At 40.1% G+C, this 22,598-nt stretch overlaps 1 long non-coding RNA gene across 4 annotated transcripts in view; it reads right to left on the reverse strand.

The window, feature by feature from the left end:
- LOC141571141 (uncharacterized) overlaps positions 1 to 22,598 on the reverse strand; it is a 466,720-nt gene that overhangs the window by 154,344 nt on the left and 289,778 nt on the right. The window contains exon 7 of one of the 4 annotated variants that reach the window (XR_016019336.1): positions 2,976 to 5,302. The exons of the other annotated variants lie outside the window; for them this stretch is intronic. This is a non-coding gene — a long non-coding RNA (uncharacterized LOC141571141). Of the gene's footprint in view, positions 1 to 2,975; positions 5,303 to 22,598 lie in introns of those variants that run through there. 4 annotated transcript variants of the gene reach the window in all.

A 22,598-nucleotide genomic window follows, 5' to 3' on the forward strand; every position in this document is an offset into this window, starting at 1 on the left:
ATTCATGCTCACAGTGTGATTCAAAAAGAATCCTTTAAAAGTTGGGCAGCTCCAAAACCTCCCCTACCTTGCTGGTACAATGACTGCCTTTCCACCACCAGGTACTCATACACGTGGCTTTCTCTCCTAGCATGTTAATATGTAATTCTGTGCCCAGAATGGTTGCTCACCAGTTTCCCTACCCCATTGTTTTCTTTATGAAAATGGATACAACAAATGGAAAATGTGTGCTGTTCTATGCTCTTAGCAGATGTGCACTACCTTATTTTATTATCAAAATGATTTTTTTTTCTGCAACAGTTATTCAGATTTCCTTCTGGTTGCTAGAATTCACTTCATTTAATAGAAATGAAGTGAACCTAGCCAACAACAGAGAGAGAAAAATAATAACATTTAATACCTCAAGAGGCAGATATTATTTCTGTTTTTCGCGGGAGAAAACTAAGGCTCTGAGAGGTTAAATAAAATGCCTTCAAATTACAGAGGTGGAAAAGACAACAAATGCTGTGTATTAAAGGCTCTGAGAAGTCCTTGAGTAAAGAAATCTGATTAAGTTTTTTTAACCCTTTACTCCCCAAACAGGCTTTTTTTTTTTTTTTTTTTTTTTTTTTTTTTTTAAGATTCCTTATGAGGTCCTAGGAGTTGGTTCTCTGAGGAAATGCACTGGGGGAATGCTTCTCTATGGTGGGGTGTCAGGAGTCATCACACAGAAAACACATGCCTATGATTGAAGACACACTTGACTTTGTGGAGCTCTTGAGATTTGGTGGGAAAAGCCTGGATGTTGGCATGACAGAGATCAGGCACCAGCTTGACACCAAGAAAGGACTTTCAATGAGGATGAAAAAGGCACCACAGGTTAAACCTGACAAGGTCAGGAGACCGAAAATAACCACATCAGAGGGCGTGAACATAAAAAAATTCATATCTAAGGTGGGCCACTGCACGAAGTCACGTCTTTAGCCTGAAGCTTCCTTCATAAAGTCAATCTTCAGCTGAAGTGAGCCTGTCTATTGTCTTTTTGCACCTGAGACGACATCCTTGGAATGGCAGTAATCCCTTTTTCCAGACCAGAGCGGAAACTACAAAATCTCTCATTATTATTCTTGTCCAATGATTAACATCTCTACGTGAACTCTTAACTGTCCTGTACCCACCAATGTAAAAGAAGTATCTGTCTCTCCAATTTACTTTTATCCAATCCCAGCGATTTCCCCGTTTTGCTTTCTCCCACCCCTTAATATACCACCAGTGGATTTCATGTAACCCTCCTCTTTTGATTCTATATGTTAAATAAGCTGCAAACCACCGTTTTGCGGAGCATTTTCTCAATCAGTTGAGATTTTGCTCCCCGACAATTGTCATCACTTTGTTTCAAATAAACTCTTATGAGTTTTCTGTTAGGTTGGATGTTTTTTGTCAACGTAAATAACGCAGGTTTCAGTTCCCTCCTCTGTAAACCCCATGGGATTATGGAGATAGTTGCAAGAGATCATCCATTTCAATGGAAATTGAATGACATACAGTAGGCACTCAGAAAAGGGGAGATAATATATTTTGTGGGTACAGATAGAAAAAGTAGAGAGTGCAAATGAATCAGAAACTCTGCTAAAAAGAAGAGAAGCCTTCTGTGCCTGATTTCTCTATCCCATCTGCCCTGCCCGACTTGAACTAAGCCCATTGCTCCACCTACAGCAGACAGGAGCTGCCATAGTGGAAACTGAGTATAGGAATAACAGAACGTTACATCAAATAACTGCGTTAAAAACCAAATAAATGCTGGAGCATTTCATGGTTCCCTTCCTCATTTGTGTCCTCAGCCTCTAAGCTGAGACGTTTTGCCCTTCCTCACCCTGAGGACAGCCATCAGGGGAACTACATTATCCCGGGGTGGATGGGGTGGAATACGGGAAGTGGGAATACTGCTCTTTCCTTTTGACAAAAGTCTTCTGAGGACATTCCTCCAATGCTCCCCTAGAGGAGGGAGCTGCCTGCTAGCTTGGAGGCTGGGACCCCAGTCTCCAACTCACCAATCAGAAGGAAGCACTGAGACACTCAGGATTTAAAGGACTAGCCTTTTATTGCAGGCCAATTTCTAAGTTTCTTCTTCTGGGCTTACAAACCAAATCCCTGTGGGTTTTGCCTTTGTCCCAAGTCTTCTAGGATTCTGGAAAGACAGCTCTTGTGCGATAGAATAAGCCCATGATCTAGGACAGGGGTCAGCAAACTTTTTCTGGGAAGGGCCAGAGTAAATAGTTCAGGCTTTGCAGGCCATATGGTCTCTGTCACAACTACTCAACTCTGCCCTTGCAGCAAGAAAGCAGCCACAGATAATAAGTAAATGTGGTTGAGCTCTAAGAAAACTTCATGTATGGATGCTCAAATATGAATTTTTATATAATTTCCTGTGTTATAAAATCTTCTTCTTTTTCTTCTTCTCCTCCTCCTTCTTCTTTTTCCAACTATTCAAAACTGTTAAAACCATTTTTAGTTCGTGTCCCATACAACGTCATACGGTGGGTAGGATTTGGTCCATTGTTGCCACTTGCTGAGCCCTGATCTAGAAGATCCTGGAAAGTTCTGGATGAGGGACTTTGGACAAGTCTCTTACCTTCTGGAACGTAAGTTGTAGAAGATACCAAACAGCAATCAGATAAAATGAGATATTGTTTGTGAATTTGCTCTGATAACTGTAAGGTGTATTTTATAAATTAATATTACCAAGGTAAGCCTTCAAGCAGAAATGTTGATTCCAACACAGAAAGACGTGTAAATTGTCGAGGGATCTTTTAAAGGAGGAGAATTTCAACCTCTGTGGGAAAAATACAGCTCAAATGATCTTTTCCAAGTGTTTTGTATTTTGAACAAAAAAAAAAAACCACAACCAAAATGTGACTTGTGGTTTTGGATGTTGGAAGGTTTTTTGCCACAACTTATATTATTTTAAAAGTCATAAAAATCAACCACAAAATATCTAATTTCTCAAATTATTATTTATTACCATTTAATTAGTTGCATGGTTGGTTGAAGCTTTTCTTCCACAGTTTCTCCCTTTTCTGTGGTTTCCCCCTTTACTAACAACACCTGAAACAGGGCAGTAATCCCTGATGTCAGTGAAAACAGAAGCAAATGCAGGGTTTTCAGGACATGAATTATCTCCTAGCCTCAGGATGACAGATGTTCTGGGGCCTGTGGGGGAGGAGAAAATAAGTAGAAAATGGGGTCTCCAGCCAGAACCCTCTAAGTCTTGCATTCCCCTAGCTTTCTTTCAGAGGGTGTGGCAAGTCACACTTACAGTGGTCGCAGTAGGGGAAAACCTGTGGCGTTTGCCAAAGAATGTGACCACCTAGCTGGTTGTCACCTCACCAGTCCAGACCTCAGTTTCTTCATCTATAAAATGGGAGGTTAGAATGAGCTGTGTCCTTCCAGTTCTGATGGTCTCACAGTGTGCACACAGCCTTCTCTGTTGATGTTTCTTATGGCATTCTCATCAAAATTTTAACTCTTTTAAATCATGGGGTGTGCTAATGAGGCAATTAAAACTTGGTATGTTTTAAACAGAAAAAAATAAACCCTATGAATTGAACTTTGAATTGGAAATCTTTTTCAATTTAGGAATTTCACCTTTCTTAATTTTTCTCAGGCAGCTTTTCATGAATTGAGTCATTTAGAATCATTCTTTAATTTACATAACTCATTATACAGTTTACTCTATAATTTACATGGTGTTGTGAATCATAAGTAGTGAAAATATCAAGTTCTCTTGTAAAAAATAAGGGAGTTGATTCTTATGTATTTTTCTTTTGTGGTGTTCCCAAGGTCTTACAACCAGAAGGAAATAGAAGTTAACAGCTATCTGCATTCATGAGATGCTTATATAGGTACTTGATCATTCACTTGTGAATAGGTGAGTTTCTTCTTTGTTTCAATTGCATAAAAGTGTAACAATCATATAAAGGATTTTGTTTTAGGAAATGGTGTCAAATCTAACCCTATCCCCTTAAGAGAATGTTTTGTGTTAGTCATTCCTTTTCAAGATCAAACATTGAAGGAAAAAACAATGGATTCTTCCCCAGTTGCTACGCTTATTTATTAAGCAATATCAGCTTTTTAAACCATTTAGCCAAGTGTAATACTTAGGCCAAAGGCAATGACTGCAGTGACTCTTCTCCCACAGCTAAGGGTGCAACCACGGACACTCGGTAACAGTGATTGATGGTCCAACTGTCCCCCTCACCCAGGAACTCACAATATTCACTAACAACAAATTCTATACTGGTCTGGGCTTTTCAAAAATGGTGTAAGAGGATGGCAGCTAGACATAAAATGTACAGATACATGAAACATCATTTGCCCAATAGCTTCCCCCTCTTAGCTTTTTCTTCTGGGTTCTGTTGCTAGTACTGAAATGCAGAGAGTGTGCCTCAATGGCTGGAGTTTTCTGTCAGCCACTGTACTCCACTCCATAGTGTCTGAATCATTGAATTCCAATTAGTGCATGAGTTTCAGTTTGGTGCTGACTGACGTGTTTTGGGTGCTGTTAAACAGAATTGCCAGGCTTTCAGCTCAAACGTTGACTCTAAACCTGTGTTTCACTGTAGAATTTCCCTCTGGCTCTAGGAGACAGGTCTGCTGAGAGTAAGAGCCCTGAACTTCGAGTCCAGGTCTTAGGATTACTCAGCCCTGATCTTGCCTCTTTTTAGCAGTGCGGGTTAAATAAGTTTTTGTAGCTTCTCTGAGCCTTCCATCAAATGATATAATTCTCACTTTTCACGTTGTTGTAAAGTAATTGTATCCCTTCTATAATTTTAATATCCTGTCGGACCCACAGTAAGGCATTCATTAATGGTGAATATTAATGTCATATTTTGCCAATTTGAAATGCACATCTCCTTTCTCATTTAAATATCTCTGAAATCAGGATGTGTGTTGTGGCTGATGACATCTCACAATCACTGCAGGTCAGGAGACTGGTGGGCGTGGCTGCCATTTCCTGCCCGTGCGCTGCTGTCCTTGTAAACTTGATGGCTATTCTTGAGGCAACCATACCATGGGCTGAAATATTTAAGCATGTTTCAGAAAGGAATCTGAGTTCCGCTTGTAGTCTGAATGCCCTTCCATTGACACGTCTAGGGGAGATGAGGAAAGCAAGCACCCAGTCTTGCTGAGTGAGTATCAAAGACTTGAAAGAAAGCCCTGAAGACAAAAATGGAGTCCTCTTCATGAAGTGCTGCAACATCAGTACTCTCCTTTTGATGGCCCAGGAGATGATCCCATGTAGAAAAACAAGGATATTAACAGCCTGAAGTAAAAGAAATGATTCAGATGAGCACATTCTGCATGTGAAGAAAATTTAAGAAGTCAACTAATTTGTTTCTATTCTTCTTATGTGAGCAGAAGAATGATATAAGATGACTATTTCTACCTAAATAAGTTGAAAACAGTTCTTTCAATAAGTATTAAATAAATCCAAGTGATCTGAAAATGTCGTTATATTTGAATAGAGACCATATTTTCCTTCTCAGTGTGTCCTTGCATGGCCATGTTGGGACAACAAAGTCCCCTTTGCTGCTTCAGATGCTGCAGGTGGGTCAGAAAAAGAAACTCAAGGTTTTCCTTTGCTGATGACACTTTTCCCGCTCCTGTTTAAACAGCAATAAACCTCTTTCACATTCCCAAGCCTCCTTCCTATTTTGAATTTGGGACCAGGGTCCAGTTTCAGTTGGGGATGAAACTCATGTGAGTTTTAGATTTTTGCACTCAAATCTCTGGTATTCTTTATCAAGACAAGGTGCTGTGAGGAAGGGAAAGGTGATTTCAACAGAAATGGCATGGGCATGATGTCAGAAAATGTCAACCCCGAGTACGAAATGATAATAGTAGTAATACAAATAGCTGACATTCTCTCAACATTTACTATATGCTAATTGCAATTCTAAGCATTTTACATGTATTAACTCATCTACTCTCCAAACAATGTTATGAGTTAGCTACTAATTATTGTGATCATTTTTCAGATGAGGAAACTCAGATGCAAGAAGGTTAAATAACTTGCCCAAGTTCACAAAACTATGAAGAGACAGATCCGAGATTTAAATTCATCTCGGCTGGATCCACTAAGCGCTTAAATGCTAGGATATTCTGAACTGATGATAGCTTGAAACTATAATTATTTAATTTGGGGGAAGAGTCATAGCTATTAGCAGAGGAAATATCCAAACATAACTAACATATTAGTTATTAAAATGATAATGCATAGCTAAGGAAGAAAGAGTAACTGCTTGTAGTGATAGGGCCGATATCAGAAAGAAGAAATGGCATCTGCGTATCACAGCTGACAAGCATGATGGGGAAAGATGGAGATGCCGCCTCAGGGAGCCTCAGGTTGGGCACAGCCACCAGGAACAGGAAGTTCAGTGGGTCTCTGGGCTGGCATTCCAGAACACTCGTGAGGGGCATGTGTCCTATCACCTTGAAATCTGGTGAAAACTGTATATGTCTGATTTAATTTGTATTCCCATAGACCTCATCCCAGACTGAAATTCCTGCGGGGTCCACACAGAAAGTGGTGTCTCTTATTCCCCTCTGCACCCGCCCAGAATGCCTAACAGAAGTCTGAGACATAACAGTCCTTTTGGGAGGTGGGGGGAGAAAACAACAAAAAACAGAATTAGCAATTCAGGCAGGCAAAGGGACTGGTGTGCCAGTTTGCAAAATCGTTTGGGTAGGATGATTTCCCTCTACCCCCACTCCAGAATGTATAGAGTTTCAGAAGTATCCTGCTAATGACTGTAAATCTTCAAAACGTTTTGAATGCCAAATTTAAAACTATCATTTCCAAGTGTCCCTATCCCACGACTCTCCAGCGTTGAATGTTCCAGCAGAGATAATGCAGGCAACAAGGGCCCACTGCTCCGGAGAGCTGAACTGTGCGGCTTCATAAACTTGCCATGTGAATCCATGATGTCATCTGTTCCCTCAGACTCCAGACCACCCACACAGGCAGCCTATTCTCTCTCTGCGTCGTCAGGAGGGACCTGCCTTTACAAATGATTCGAGGTCGAAACGGAGGACGGACGTAGCTTGAATTGTTACACAAAAGTGCTGCCTGGGACAGTGACACGCATTTGGACATGTCGTTGTGGTGATTTTCTTCCCTATTCGAATGCTGAAATTCTCTTTAACGTAAGGTAGAAGGGCTGAGAGACAGAGTGGGACAAGAGAGGTTTCTGAAAAAGGCCAGAAAATCTGTAATAGAATAGTCAGCAAGAGGGAAAATATGTAAAAAATGATGGGAACCCTGGAAATATTGGGGCCAGAAGTAATTAGATCATAAATGATGTTAGATTCAAGTGAAGGTGACTTTTATTCTCCTTTCCTGACTCCTAGTTATTAGAAGGAAATTATAAGGAGGGGGCAAAAGTCTCCATTGCTGAGAAGTAAAGAAATGCATTTTTAAAAACGAAGGAAACCAGGCATTTGGGGCTTTTGAATATTTTTGACTAATTCTTAATTGGGAAGGAGAAAAAGCTCATTTGGGGCCACAGAGCAAAGAACCCATGATGGCCTGTGTCTGCCGAACCAATCTGCCTTGATGACAAGGAGCCCTGACCACTGGGGCCCTGGTCGTGTGGCAAGCGAGGGACAATGAAGGGGCCCTGGCTGCTATTTTCCTTTGGGATAGTAAGAGGGCAAAGTATACAGGCAGGGAGGGAGGGTAACATACCCTAAATTTATAGCACTGGAGATAATATGATATTGCTATATGGAAAGAAAAAATAACACGTAAACTAAAATACCAGCTCTGTGAGGTTTTCAGAGAAACACGCCATTCTAAGGCTGGGGTCTTAATCTTTTCTGAACCACAGATCCCTTTAGCAGTCTGGCGAAGCCTGTGGATAAATTCTCAGAATAACATTTTGAAATGAATTAAACAAAATACAGAGGATTACCAAGAGAATTAATTATATCAAAACGCATTATCAAAAATTTCTAAAATTGTCAGTAATATATTAGTATGTGTGCTTCTTTATTGACTCTTTAAATAACAAGGTCCAATGGTAAGTTTCTGTAACTACTATGACTCTCAAGTGCTGGTGGGCATTATAAACAATAGTTCCAGATCTCCACAGCACCCGTAGATGATACAAAGGCATCTGAGACTTCCATGGATGTCAAAGTCACAAGTAGTGCCCTTAAAATTGTGGTTGGTTTCTTACATTCATTATTGAAGGAACTGCTGAATTTCAGCTAGATGTTGAAAACAGAAATTCTTTTTTCTCATTCGAGTTCACGGATACCACTGTCAGGAGCCCCCCCTTCTAAGGAGCCTCCCATATCCAGGCAGCCAAGTGGGGCTCAGTAACGAAGACTCAAGCATTGGAGAAGAGTCAGTTCTGACTGGCGAGGTGTCTGACTTCAGATTTGTTCCTCAAATCTGTTCATAAAGAGAAAATTGAAAGAATCATTTCCCAGAGTTCCTGAAGACACTTGAGCACAAGAAACTATGCTTTGAGACCTCTCTGAAGACTATAAAACAAATGCATTCTCTCCTTTTGGGAGAAGAATGCCTTGATGGGGATGGTGGTGGTGCCAGACGGAAGATGAGGGGCTGGTATAAGTGTTAGCAATATTTGGCCAATAAGAGAGTATCCAGTGGAAGTAGAGTAGACAGAAGAAAAGAAGGAAATGGGGAAAAACCCAAGGCATCTTCATTGGGCTCATTAGACTGAAATGCCATCTATGTCATGTATTAAATTCCTACAGCTATCAGAGATGGCTTCTGAACACTTTCTTTTTGAGTAAGTGGTCTATTTTGTGCCATGCTTTTCAAAACACTATAGCTTTATAATATTTGTTAATATCTGATAACTCAAGTATTCCCTTACTATCTTCTTTTCAAAAATTGTCTTAACTCTTTTCATAAATGTATTCTCCCAGATTAACTTTACAATTAATTTGCTAAGTTAGAAAGAAAGAAATCCCGGATATTTTTTGGAATTGCATTCACTATGCAAGCTAATTTGGGCAGAGTTTACCATTTTTACTATTATAAATTCTTAAATTTATTAAATCTGAGATACTAAATGCGTTGATCCCTCACTTTTTAAAATAAAATAATAACTTTTAGAAATGAACCTGGAAGTAATTTAAGTATTTGATCCCCCCACCAATGTTTAAAAGGATCCTTTATTATAGAGGTTAGTGTGAAAAATCCCCAGTATTTTGTGAAATAACAAGCACAGAGCAATGATAATTCCATTACTATAATGACACATTTCCTCAAAAAGCTTTCCAGGACTCAGCAAAGACATCTCCTGAAATAGTCTCATTCACTTTTGAAGTAAACAGTCTCCAGCAAAACAAAACCATCATACTAAGCTTTCAGGTGGGAGTTATTCTTTTTTTCCTTGTTTTTTTTTTTTTTTTTTTTCCCGTTTTAAGGGCAGTTCCTCCATTGAACTCCAAAATACATAGTGTCTCCTATGAATTGGAAAGTTTTAGCTTCCTGGGGACAGAGTCACCCTGTATTCTAAGAGATCTTATTACAATTTTAAAGCTAAAGCCACTCTCTATGCCTAGACAACTTCATTCCCTGTCTAGCAAGTTACAGGGAGAGAAACGATTCTCTTTAGGACTTTAAGTGTATTACTGAACGTAATGATATCTGCCGAACGAATGTTAGGAAAAGCACACTGCAACTCCACAGCCAAATTCCATGACAACAGCTGGTGAATCACAGGTGTTGTCAGGAAAGCCTCCAGCCCAGCTTAAATGTTCCGGAGAGCTCTTTATTATTTTAAGCACCACGTTTGGAGAGTGTTTAATTTGCTTGAATTCAAAACATTCCTCATGGGCAAAGTGCAATGTAAACAAAGTTCCAGGAGAAAGTCATGTCAACCTAATTTTTTATTTGCAAACAGGGTGGTTAAAAACAAAGTACTTAACTATTTTCTGACAGTGATACCGTATTGCCACGTAAGCACTAGGAAAGTTCTGAAGGAAAAATATTCTTTTACTTAAGCCAACCATAATGTGAGATTTTGACATTATCTGGGGGTGATGGAGACTTGTAGACCAATTCAGGGGGCAACGTGAGGAGGGATGGAATACACAGCAGAAGACTTAAATATCTAACAGTCAGATAGGTTGAAACCTTCAGGGTGCAGAAGAGTTTCGAAGGTATTCTCATCTGCCTCATTTATTTCATTCCCACTCTCTTGTGTGGCTCATGGTTTAGAAAGTAAAAAAGAATCACCCAGAAGCACAGAGGCTATGGGTTCTAAATCCACTTCACAGGAGAATGTATCTGAGACCACATGTGCTGTAGTTGTGTCAGTTTTCTCTTCACACACCTGATTTAATCTAGCCCCTACTGTCACATATAAGTTCATTCAGTCCTTCTTTCATTTTTCAAATATGTAGTGAACGCTTACTGAATTCTAGGCCCTGTGCTAAAAGGAAGACACGCAATGGGACCCAGATACTGTCCTTACCCTTGAAGGCCTGTGGATAAGTGAGCATCAGATGAGGGATAACAGGCACAGAGGAATGAGTACTCCCAGTAGACATAACTGGGAAGGATGGTTAAGGTCACAGATTTCTCCATTAGCCATGTCTCTGCCCCACTGCACCTCCAGGAAGAGCCCCAGTCCCACGGCCTCAGGGACCAACCTGTGTCATCCCTCTGACCAGAGCGATTAGTCTGCGAATAGACCTGCTACCCCATTTGAGAAAACTGAAGCTGGTCAGGAAGACTGTCCTTTCTTTCTGCTCACCATCTAGGCCATCGAAGCCACTATGGTGGAAAAGAATGCTGCCAACTCCCTGAGAGGAGCACAGACGAGGCAACTTCTCGACAGCATGGAAGCCCAGGGCCAGCCCAGCCCAAGGCCAGCTCCACTCCTCTCTGTGCTTTGGTTATATGATTCAATAAACCCCTCCTCCTTTGATTTCATTTTGCTTAAGCTAATTTGACTCGGGAATCTGTCCCCAGTCACCAAGAGAAGTGTACCAAACTATGGGTGAGTACAGGGTCTGAGAGAGTACATGGGTGGGTGGGTGCACCGAGCACCAGCTGCGTGCCTGAGGGAGGCTTCCTGGTGGAGGTGATACCCTAACAGGAGATGTAATAAATGACAGCTGGATCCCTGAGCTACTCTGCTCCATTGCTTGATTTCTCTTTATAAAACAAACAAACAACTCCTTTTCCTTCCCTTTCTCCTCTGAGAAAAAGACGATTTCAAGAAAAAAAAAAAAAGTTGATGGGACGCTGTAGGCTTGGGTAGGCAGGGTCACGGGATGAGTGTCCGGTATTGTTCTCTTTGACAATAGGAGTGAGCTGACTGAGGAGGAGAAGCATGGAAGGAGGATGCCTCAGAGCTCAAGAGGATGTAGATTTTGCATAGTCAGGATGCTGTGGCACCTCCATGGACCGTGGAGGCAGCTGCAGATGAGCCTGTGCTGCCTTAAGTACACTGGGGACGACTCCATCAGTCCTGCTGCGGTCACCAGCCCAGCTGAGCCCTTCCCTCCTAAGGGCCATGCTGCCTGTGCTTGTCCCCACTTCCCCCACCACCTGGCCCCATTGTCCTCCTGGGGAAGATGGGACATTACAGGGCTTCAGCATCTGGAAAAAGCAGGGAGGGCATTTCACTGGAGGGAACCAGAGGTGCCACGACATGGGACTGCAGAATAGCACCTTGTGCCCAGAGACCTCCAAGTGGTGCTGCCACTGGGCTGGACTGTAAGTCACCATCAACACATGTGTACGTGACCTTGAAAGGATGTATCATGGGAAAGTGTTTTGCAGTTGTAAAGTGCTCCACAGATGCTATTTTCTATTATGACCCATATCGCAGGGTTGTTGAGAGGCCCAAATGAGATCACACGCCCATAAAGTGGCTCTGGAGCCTGGAAAAGCATCGTGCACATGCTAATTAACAGAGTTGGGGTTTGGCTGGGTTAAGTTTCAGACCACAAAGGAATAGTAAAAATTGAACTAACAGCGAATTTCTCTCGAATCCACAATATTAAATGTCTTTGTAAACTGGGTGTTTTAATTAAAATACTTCCTATCACCTCTTTACAGATAAATGAATGATTTCATTGTCTATTAAAAATGATTTCCTGCTAACAATTAATTAGACCACCAGGCTTCAGGCTTCAAGCCTAACAGACGTTTTTGTTGATTTACCACGTCACCAAAAACACTCAGTGTAGCATCTAAAATATATACATATATGTACGTATGTATGTGTGTGCGCATATTTTTGTTTGTTTGTTTTACAAATCTGTATCCATTGTCTTAAAGACATCATACTTCACTCCTAAAGTGCTGTCATGGTGTCTTCACTGTTCCCTCGGTCTATAGCCTCTCTGCTCTCAAATCCATCATTCCCACAGCTGCTCAGAAATTCAGCAGCATTTTAATCATTCCATTCGGTTTGGCTGTCATGGGCTTCTTTTATTGTGAAAAGGCATAAAATAGAAATAAAAAGTATAACTGTAAGAAATGAAAAGGAAAATTATCATTTATTATAGGTGGTATGATTGTTTACCTAGACACCCAAGAGAATTGGCCAAAACATCACTGGCTCTAATATGAAAGTTTGGAAACGTTGCTTACTATTCAATAAATACCAAAAGGACCATTATTTTCCTAACTACCTGCAAACACCAGTCACAACATATCATGGGATACAAGCCACTCATCTTTGGGGTATCATAGAGATGCTGAGTGTTGTCACTTGGGGCTCCAAAGAATTCTGATTGTTTGCACCGCCTCACAAAGTCTCCCAGGAAAACAGTTCCTTGGTTTCTAGGCTCATTTGTCTAACCACAAAGGCCCTGACGCAGCTCCAAGGTCAAGGTGGGAAGGAGACATCTTGCTTGGTATCTCTCCAAAAGCAAGGTAAAAATAAAAGGACTGTTCTGAGATTCTTCCCTGCCCCCTTCCCAGAAATACCTTTTTTCTTCTCACTCATGAAGCAATGCTAGAACCTTAGAACAACATCTGTGTGGTATGTGCAGACCCTGGTTCCACACATCTGCCCCTTGGCGTGGTTTTCCCCAGACAAAAAGACAGTCTGTCTTCAAGAAGTATTTAAGTCTCCATCTCCTGCCAGATAACAATGGCTGCAGTTTTTAATAAAAGATTGTTTTCAATTTCTACCCACCAGATTCACAAAATTCTGAAGTACCTACATGCCCCGATATTGTTGGAGGAGCTTCCTTGAAGGGCAAGGCCTCAGGTGTCTGCACTTAACTTGGCTTGAAGCTTGTTTAAGCTGAGACCTGAAGGGAAAGAAGTTCACCCAGGAGGAAGACAGGAGGGGATGGACAGTGGTCCTGGTGGGGAAAACAGTCTGGTGGGATAAAACCAGTGTTAGGAGAAAGAGTTCATTAGGAGGCCAGCATAGCTGAAGCACAGAGATTGGGACAGAGAGGCAGGAGCGTGGTTGTTGATTGAAAGTGACAAAGGAATAAATTAAAAATATAAATAGTGGATCTAGACTACAAAGTTTAAGAACACACGAAATTGTCACTTCCCTTCATCAGACTTGTTTCCTCTACGGTAAGCTGTTGATTCACAGGAAGAGGTCAATGAGAAAATCCTCTTTTTCTGTCCAGGTTCTAATTAGAATGAGACCCTTTTTGTCTCTGTTATTCCCCCAATGAGGAACATAGGTAATGATGGTGACAGCTATTGAGAGAGAACAAGAAAAATCCCATTCTTCAAATTCTAGAATTCAAAGCTCCTGCCATTATAACAAATCTGGGAAAAGCTCCTGCCATTATAGCAAATCTGGGAAAAGCTCCTGCCATTATAGCAAATCTGGAAAAGCAACCATGGTCAGAAAGTTTGGCATAAAGACTAGTGACTTCTCAACCCTTCCAGGGGAATGTGGTGAGGTTTTGTGGCTCCCCCTACAGAATACAGACTTTTCATTCCACGTGTTTGTCCTCACAGAAGCCTATCAACTATGGGCCATCGATAGAGTCAGAATGCCCACGTTCCACATTCCAAGTTGGCAATATACACCAAAACTTTTGATATATTAATCAATTATGTTAAGTAGAAATTTTAATTTAAGGGTATTAATTGCAGTAATATATAAACATTATGTTTTAAAGAAACAATCTCAATGTCAGAAAGCAGGCAGTTTTGTTTTTGTCTTTATTTTTTTTTTAATCTATCTTTCTAGTGCAGCCAAAAAAAAACAAAAAAAACAAAACTAAACTAAAAATCTTTTTGTTAAAAAAATAATATTTAACAATATGGAACAATTCTCAAAATATATCAAGTGAAAACCTGATTATCAAATAGCATACTAATGATAATTTTCATCTCATGACACCTGTACCGTGAAGATATAACACTTGAAAGGCAATATTCTAAAATATTAATATTTGTTTCCTCTGAAAAGTAGGCCTTCAGTCGTTTGCTTTTCTTGTCATTCTTTCCCTGTTTTTTTTCCAAGTGTTTAAAAAATGTAATATTGTTACAGTCAGAAAAAAAAGAGAAAAAAAAGAAAAACATTCAGAAGAGCCTGTGTTTTACATGGCAAAGCGTATTCCTGACTGGGTGAGCAACTGAATCACACGGCGGTCTTTGTGCAAATAAACAAGGTTTGATTTTCGTGAGTGTTCCAGAAAAAAATGACATGTTTCTGTGAGATTTATCTGTCCGTGTCTTTGCCTGAGCAAGGAAACACAGACACAAATACACATGTTTTTTTCTGATGAGCTGCCCTAGAATATTTGGGAGTTTGGCTCCAAGTCCTGAATTCCAGTTGCTTCTTCCAAAACTGGGAGCTTCTTGCGTCTATGAAACGCAGGCTGCAGGTCCCGCGGGAGAGGACGCTCCTTAGCTTCCTGCCTCATCGCAAAGAAAACGGCCCTGTGTGCACAGACCTCACCACTAGGGCAGAAAATGAGAACCTCTTGGAAAAATAGCAAGATGCTTGCAATAGTTTGGTGTCTCAGAAAATAAAATCCATCTTTCTTCACCAGATGAGAGCCGTTGGTTGCTTTCAGATGACTTGGAGGGAGAATCATTCCTTGCCCTGAAACTGGAAAACTGGCTAGATTTCCAGAACTATTTTTCATGGATGCGATGGAGAGTTTGACGAGAAAATGAGAAATACGATTGTAGGGGGCTTGGTTTCAATAGGATTTTTACCTCCTGTAGGTTCTTCCAGATGTCCAGGAGGCCTATTTAATCAGAATCTCCAGGGACGGGGTCCTGGCATCTCTACCTTAATAAGAGTTCCAGATGATTCAGATGGATAGCAAAGTTTGAGTGTGACGGCTGTAGCAATACACCAAAGTGGGACTCGCAGAGAAAAACATCCGTGAAAACACACATGGTATTCACAATAGAGATATTTAAATGCAGCCTTAGAAAATATTTTTTTAAAAAAAGACTGTCTCCTTTGCTAGAAAGAGTTCCATGCCATTATTTCAGCTCAGTCACAGATTCCTCTCATAGTCTGAATAGAGACAATGGAGCACCCCAAAGGCACACTCAGCCACAGCCATAGGATGCCACATAAATCAGCTCAGGGCAAGCTGGACCAAGCAAGGGTGAAGGCTGCCAAGGCAAAGCAGCCAGTCTGGTGACCAAATGCTGTTTGCCTACTAACTGCACGTGTTGACTTTGTGTGGGGACCTGGAAAGTCCAGTCACCACAAACCCAAGGGTCAACAGCCACTTGGCAGCCCCTTTGCACAGCTCCAAGTACTGAACTAAATCAATCCAGCATTTAAACAGCTCAACTTCCTTCTAGAAGTTACTCTGCAATGTTAGGTGAACACATGTCCTGATTTATAAATGGGGTTTAAACCCACTATCCAGGTGTAATTGGTAATCACACTCCTTTCATTCTCGGACTTTTCCCAGTCTGTGGATAAATCATACCATTACCTAAGGTCAAGATGGTAACATGTTAGCTAACGGAGCGCGGGGAGGGAAAATGGTAGGTAACTCCCCCCCCCCCAAAAAAAAAAAAAACAGTCATGAAGCAGTAACTAGTGTTTCAACACAGCCAATGCCCCTGGCTTAGCAAGCAGCAAAACTAACTGCTTAGGAAACTTCCCTCCATCCTCTCTCCCCACCCCCTTCTATTCTCTGTATATATTTTTAACTCTTTCAGTCTCTTTAATATCCATCATCAACTGTGCAGCACGGGGCAGTAAGTGTTTGTCAATTTTCACTTTGCAGCATGCACACTTTATTCCCAAATTACCCCAGTAACCCAAATAAGAAAGGAGAAAATGCACAAAGAATTACTGTGGCCATCTGGAATGCATAATGTGGAAAGATCTGCAATACATTACATGGTCTGGAAAGTGGCTGGTCGAATTCCAGAGCTAAGACAGACTTCAAAGTCTGGCTGTACATCAGTGAAACTGTTGATCGACTCCGATATTTAAAGTGGGTGTAGATGAATGAATTTATTACAGTTTTTATCTTCTGGGCTCAGATGGGGAAATGGGATCATAGTCAGGTTCTCCTTTAATTTCATGCTGAATTTTTCTCTTAGATTTTGTTTTTCTCCTCCTTCATGCTGTACTACGTGTTGATTTTTCTTTTTGGACTGCAAAATCCCTTCCTTATCTCTGCTTTGGTCCTGAAAACTGACTCATTTGTATGACTAACTTAACTTCGTAGATACTGCTGGCCTGATCATGAGATAGTTTGCACAAAGGGTCTCAAATAGAAAAAAATACATATATATACCAGGAGTGCCAAAAAAATGTTTATAATGGACACTTTGGTCAAGATTGCTCAAGCAGTAGTTCCCCATAATGAGAAGTGTCTGGACGCTGATGGTAACCACTTTGAGCACCTCTTGTAATTGCAGAAGTCAAATGTGACTTGTATTCATCGTTTGTTATCGGTATATATTGAGTATTATAATTTTAATACAGTTTTCCTTTCTTAAAATGTGTATACATTTTTTTGGCACCCTCTGTGTGTGTGTGTGTGTGTGTGTGTGTGTGTGTGTGTGTGTGTGTGTATGAAACTTCATAGTCTTTTTTCTGTTTCTCCAATGGAGCCAGTTTACAGTTGAGATCTGAACTCAACTGCAAGGAATTTATTTCTAAAATTGAATTTGGGTGATATCTTGTTGTATTTCCAGATTAGAAATGTTTTATGAGTAAAACCTGGACTCAATAAATATTTGGAAACACTTGATTTGAAGACTGCTGTCAGAAACTCCCTTTAGGGAGGGATGAAAGAGCAGTTCTTTCATCAACAGCCTCAAAATCCCTTTGAGAAACAAGCATTTTCCCTTCTCTGCCAACTGGGTTGCTTTTATCTTCATACAAATTTATCTTGACCCTTAAAAGGACCTCACCAAATACAATCATAAGCCAATTCCACAGCAAATGTCTGCACTCCTGCACCTTTAAGAGCTCATAAGGTCCCACTTCTAAACCCTAAACACAATCTCATTAGCAATGAAAAAGCATTGCTTAGGATATCTTTTGGGACTGGGAAAGAAAGAACTATTTCTTATACACACATAAAGGAAGGAAGCACACCTTGAAGACAAGGTGGTCTCCTGATAACCGATAACGACTGTTTTTATTCTTTACAATGGCAAATATGCATTTGAAATTTCTTGGATTTCTACAGTAATTAGCTGAAGTTCCTACTAAAATATTGAAGACTAGTCCAGGACAAGATGATAGAATATGGTAGAGTTTCACTTCCAGGTTTCCCCTCAAGTTTCTGGCCCCTCTTTCATTTTCTTCACCTCCTTTCCCCATTAATCAAAGAACAAAATATTAATTATTTAATGAGTTGCCCCTCTTAAGAATTTTTTTGTTGTTTTAAAAGCGGTTGAGACATGGACTATGTTTAACCCAAAGAGATGACTCTCTCACAGTAGAACATGGAAAAAGAAAACTGGGGAGATACAGGGACCTCTGACACCCTACCAGTTATATGATGACAGTGCTTTCCTATACTCAAAGTATGCTGTTAACTGGAGTAATTTCTGGAGGTCATTGAGTTATTTGGATGCCTTTAAAAGGAAAACATAATTCAATACGTTTTCCACCCCTGTGTTATATTCCCAACTCAGTTCTAAGATAAGACATTTTCCAAAAATAGCTAACATTTGCTTTTTACCGGTTTCCTAAGACTGCCATAAAAACGTACTAAAAACTGGGTGCCTTACAATGACAAGACATAGCTATATTACAGTTCTGGAGGCTAGAAGTCTGAATTCATGGTGTGAGCACAGTCCCCACCTAACGTTCTGCCATTGTCTTGGCATTGTCTCATGTCCTCTACATGCTGCTGGTGGGGACTACTTGTCTCTCCTATTGCACACATATTGACCCATTATTTTACTAAATGGTGTCCAAGTTGTTCCCTTTGGCTGAAATAGCTTTAACCTCAGTATAAATATTTAAATCTTGCATATTTAAACCCTGAGTACCCTTCAAGGTCTACTCACTCAGATTATCCTTCCCCGCCTCCCAATTAAAATTCATTTGTCCCACTAATCAATCACTCCTGGCATTTAGTTCTAACCTAATGTGTTCTACCCTGGTGGAGGAATTTATGCTTATCTACCACCTCCATCCTTCACCACTGGGAAATTCTAGGAAATAGGACCTCAATTTACCCATTTTAGCCTCCTCCCCATAAATTCTAGCTCAAAGCTGGCACATAATAAATGCTCATAAAATCTCTAGTCTACTACTGAATAAGATTCAGCTGAGGCTTTGATCTCTGTTCCTAATATGAACTGTGCCAACATATTGACATTTTATTCGTCATTTATACTTTAATAATAATGTGTTTCCAACCCTTTCATGAGACTGTGTTATAAATATTACAAAGCATATGATGATGACAGGGTGGGAAGGCAGAATTGAGATGATAAAGTGTTCCATTGATCAAATTTCTCCTTCACTCTCTTAGGAGACATGAACTGAGTTGAGGTGTGTGATTATTCTGTTGCATATGAATCTGTGATCGAGGTGGATTCAAAACTAAAAACTTGCCTAAGAAATATTTTTTTAATAACTATATTTCAGTGTCCCTCATTAGCCCACTGAATCATCCTCCTTCTCTGTGGCAAATTCTTACCCAGAGAACTCTCACCTAGCAAGTGGTTCCTTCCTATTTGAGAAGTACGTCATTTGACTCTCACCTGGTTCTTGATTTCTGCTTTTCTGCACATTTTCTGATAGAAAGGGAGCCTTCCTGGGGATTTGCATTCAATCTTTAGGACAAGTTTCACATGATATCATGCCCTATAGTAACTTCAAAAATAAAGATTCAAAGTGCTCCCTATGGTCATAATTATCTGGTGGCATAATTCACACGCATCTGTTTCCAAAGCCACCACATTTGGGGGCCAAGGGAGTGTCACAACACCACACTGAATGTTCCGGTGGAAGCACCAAGGACTTCCAGAATGACAACGCCATATGATGCCAAAATACTCAATCTGCTTTCCATCCAGGCAGCTTTGAGAGAAGTGCTATAAAAGGGGTTTGCCAGCTGATGACCCTTTCAAAGGCTTAGATCCCTGTGTTTTATCTCATTCCAAGTGAATTCCTTTCTGAGCTGAGCACATTCAAGTTTAGACATGGAAGGGAGTTACAGAGATCATCCGGACCAGACCCATGTCATCAGATGATCTCCAAAACATCTAGAATTCCTAACTGGGTGGGAAAGGCATAGTGCTTGGAGCCTGTCATAGCTTTAGGGCCTCAGTTGTCTCATCTGTGGGGTAAGGATACCCCAGGACCTCACAGAGCTGTGATAAGAATAACTAGGTGGATAAAGTATCTGTCACAGGCCAAGCTCATAATAAGTGCTCAAAATATATTCTTTCTGATTCATCCTACTGTTCCTCTTCTATTGGACATATAGGAATTTCACAGCTTCATTCAGTTGTCTACCCCACAATTTTCTGTTAAGAGTTTTTCTTTTTGTCCAACCCAAATCTCCTTGCTTTATGGATTTAAGTTCACATAGGCATGTGGGATAGCTTGTCTTTTCCTTTTGCTCGATGCCTAAAACAAATGACCACCTCAGCATCTCTGGATGGTCTATGAAAAATAGGGAAAATCATTTCTATCCTGCCCCATAGCTTTGTGGTGAGATTAAATTATATAAAGTATGCAAATACTTTGGAATTTTGGAAGAGTCTAGGCCAACACATTATTCCCCAGCATTACTACCTTAGTTGAATTCTTTCTGACCGCCCATCTGGATACAGCAAACACTCATCAGCCTCTCACCCTATTGCTGCTTCTCTCTAGCTCATGAGCCCACCACACAATCATCAAACCCCATGGTCATTAATTCTCTCTTCCATTCCTCAGGCTTCTTTCCACAGCTTGGAGGCAAAAAAAAACTAAAGAAAATATTTCCAATGTAAAAAACTGGCAGGGATTTTTTAATAACTACCAGTGCTGTTCAATAGAACTTTCTATGAACAGACATATGAAAAAATGCTCAACTTCATTAATCATTAGAGAAATACAAATAAAACCCACAGTGAGATGCCACCTCACCCCAGTCAGAATGACTATCATCAATAAATCAACAAACAACAAGTGCTGGCGAGGGTGTAGAGAAAAAGGAACCCTCGTGCACTGTTGGTGGGATTGCAGATTGGTACAGCCACTATGGAAATCAGTACGGAGATATCTCAACAAACTGGAAATGGAACTACCTTATGATCCAGTAATTCCACTCTTAGGTATCTATCCAGAGAAATCCAAAATGTAATTCGAAAAACTTTATGCACCCCTGTTTATTGCAGCGCTATTCACAATAGCCAAGACATGGAAACAACTGAAATGCCCATCAGTAGATGACTGGATTAAGAAATTGTGGTACATTTATACAATGGAGTATCACTTGGCCATAAAGAAGAATGAAATCTTACCATTTGCAATGATATGGATGGACCTAGAGAACATTATGTTAAGTGAAATAAGTCAGATGGAGAAAGACAAATACCATATGATCTCATTTATATGTGGAATCTAAAGAATAGAATAAATGAACAAACTAATAGAAACAGTCTCAGAGACATAAAGAAAAAACTGAGGGGTGCTAGATGGGAGGGGGTGAGGATGAGGGAGAAGGTGAGGGGACTAGAAAGCACAATTGGTAACCACAAGATTGCCACAGGGATACAAAAGACAGTTTGAGGAATATAATCAATAATGTTGTAAAGATTTTGTAGGGTATCTGATGGACACTTGTCTTTTTAGGGAGACACTTCAGGGATGGTGTAGGTGTCTGACCTCTGCAGTATACACCTGAAGCTGAAGCTGAATAATAATGAATGTCAACTGTAATTTCATATATATATATATATATATATATATATATATATATATATAGTCACAGGATGTGGAGTACAGCCTACAGAATAGAGTCAATGGAACTGTAACAGCTATATACAATGTCAGAGGGGTAGTAGATTGGGGAGGGGGGTTATCACTTTGTGAGAGGTACAAATGTCTAACTATTACATTGTTTTGTACACCTGAAACTAATAAAAAAAATAGAATTTTCTATAATGACGACCATGTTCTCAATCTGTACTGTTCAATGCAATAGACACTAGCCATATGTGTCAAGGGTGACTGAAAAACTGCATTTTTAATTTAATTTAATTTAAAAATTATTATTATGTTTAATTTTAATTAATGTAAAGTTAAATGGACTAGTGGCTACCATATTGGGCAGCACAGATATAGACCAATGCTCCTCAAGCTTTCATGTACATATGACTCATGTGGATCTTATAAAAACGTCTGTTCTGATTTAGTAAGTCTGGGGCGAGGCCTGAGAGTTTGTATTTCTAATACATTATTTGATGCTGCTGGACCAGAGACCATTCTTTAAGTAACAAGGATTGATCCTAGATTATACAAAGAATTTATTTTTTCAGAAAAAAAAAAAAAAGACAGCAACCTGAAAAATGATAGAGACAGACTATGATTAAGTAACTTACAAAAGAGAAACCCCAAAAGCCTATTAATCATATTAAGATGTTCAAACTCACCGGTGATCAATAAAGGTCAATGTTATATTTCTTGACAACTCTTAAGACTGGAAATGATTAGAAGGCTGGATGTCACCAAGTGTTAGTGAGGGTCATATCCTGCTGAGGGATAGGTAGGCTGGTGCAGCCATTCGAGAAAGAAATGTAGCACTACTGAATTAAATTAAGTAGCTACATACCTATGGCCCAGCCATTAATTCCCTGGGTATACATCTCAAAGATCTTACACCGGTCACGTAAGAAGGTTGTGACTGGGAAGTGGAGCCAAGCCAGATATCTATCCCTGGAAGAACGGATGGTGCAATGTAGCGGGTACACAGCGTGGGGTACTATTCAGCATTTGGAAGCAGTATCTTTGATGTGCATGTACCAATATTGATGAATCTTAAAGATGATAGTACTTAGTGAAAAAAAAAGGGATCAGAATGAGATGTATAACAGCAATACCATGTTCAGGAATTAAAATACCATCTACAAAATAATGGGTCCTGTTCTGATAAAAATAAATAACATAAATAAATAAAAATATGTCTCAGAC

Source organism: Rhinolophus sinicus, chromosome 16 (genome assembly GCF_057876585.1).
Source record: "Rhinolophus sinicus isolate RSI-liver-muscle chromosome 16, RSI-T2T, whole genome shotgun sequence".
NCBI lineage: Eukaryota > Metazoa > Chordata > Mammalia > Chiroptera > Rhinolophidae > Rhinolophus > Rhinolophus sinicus.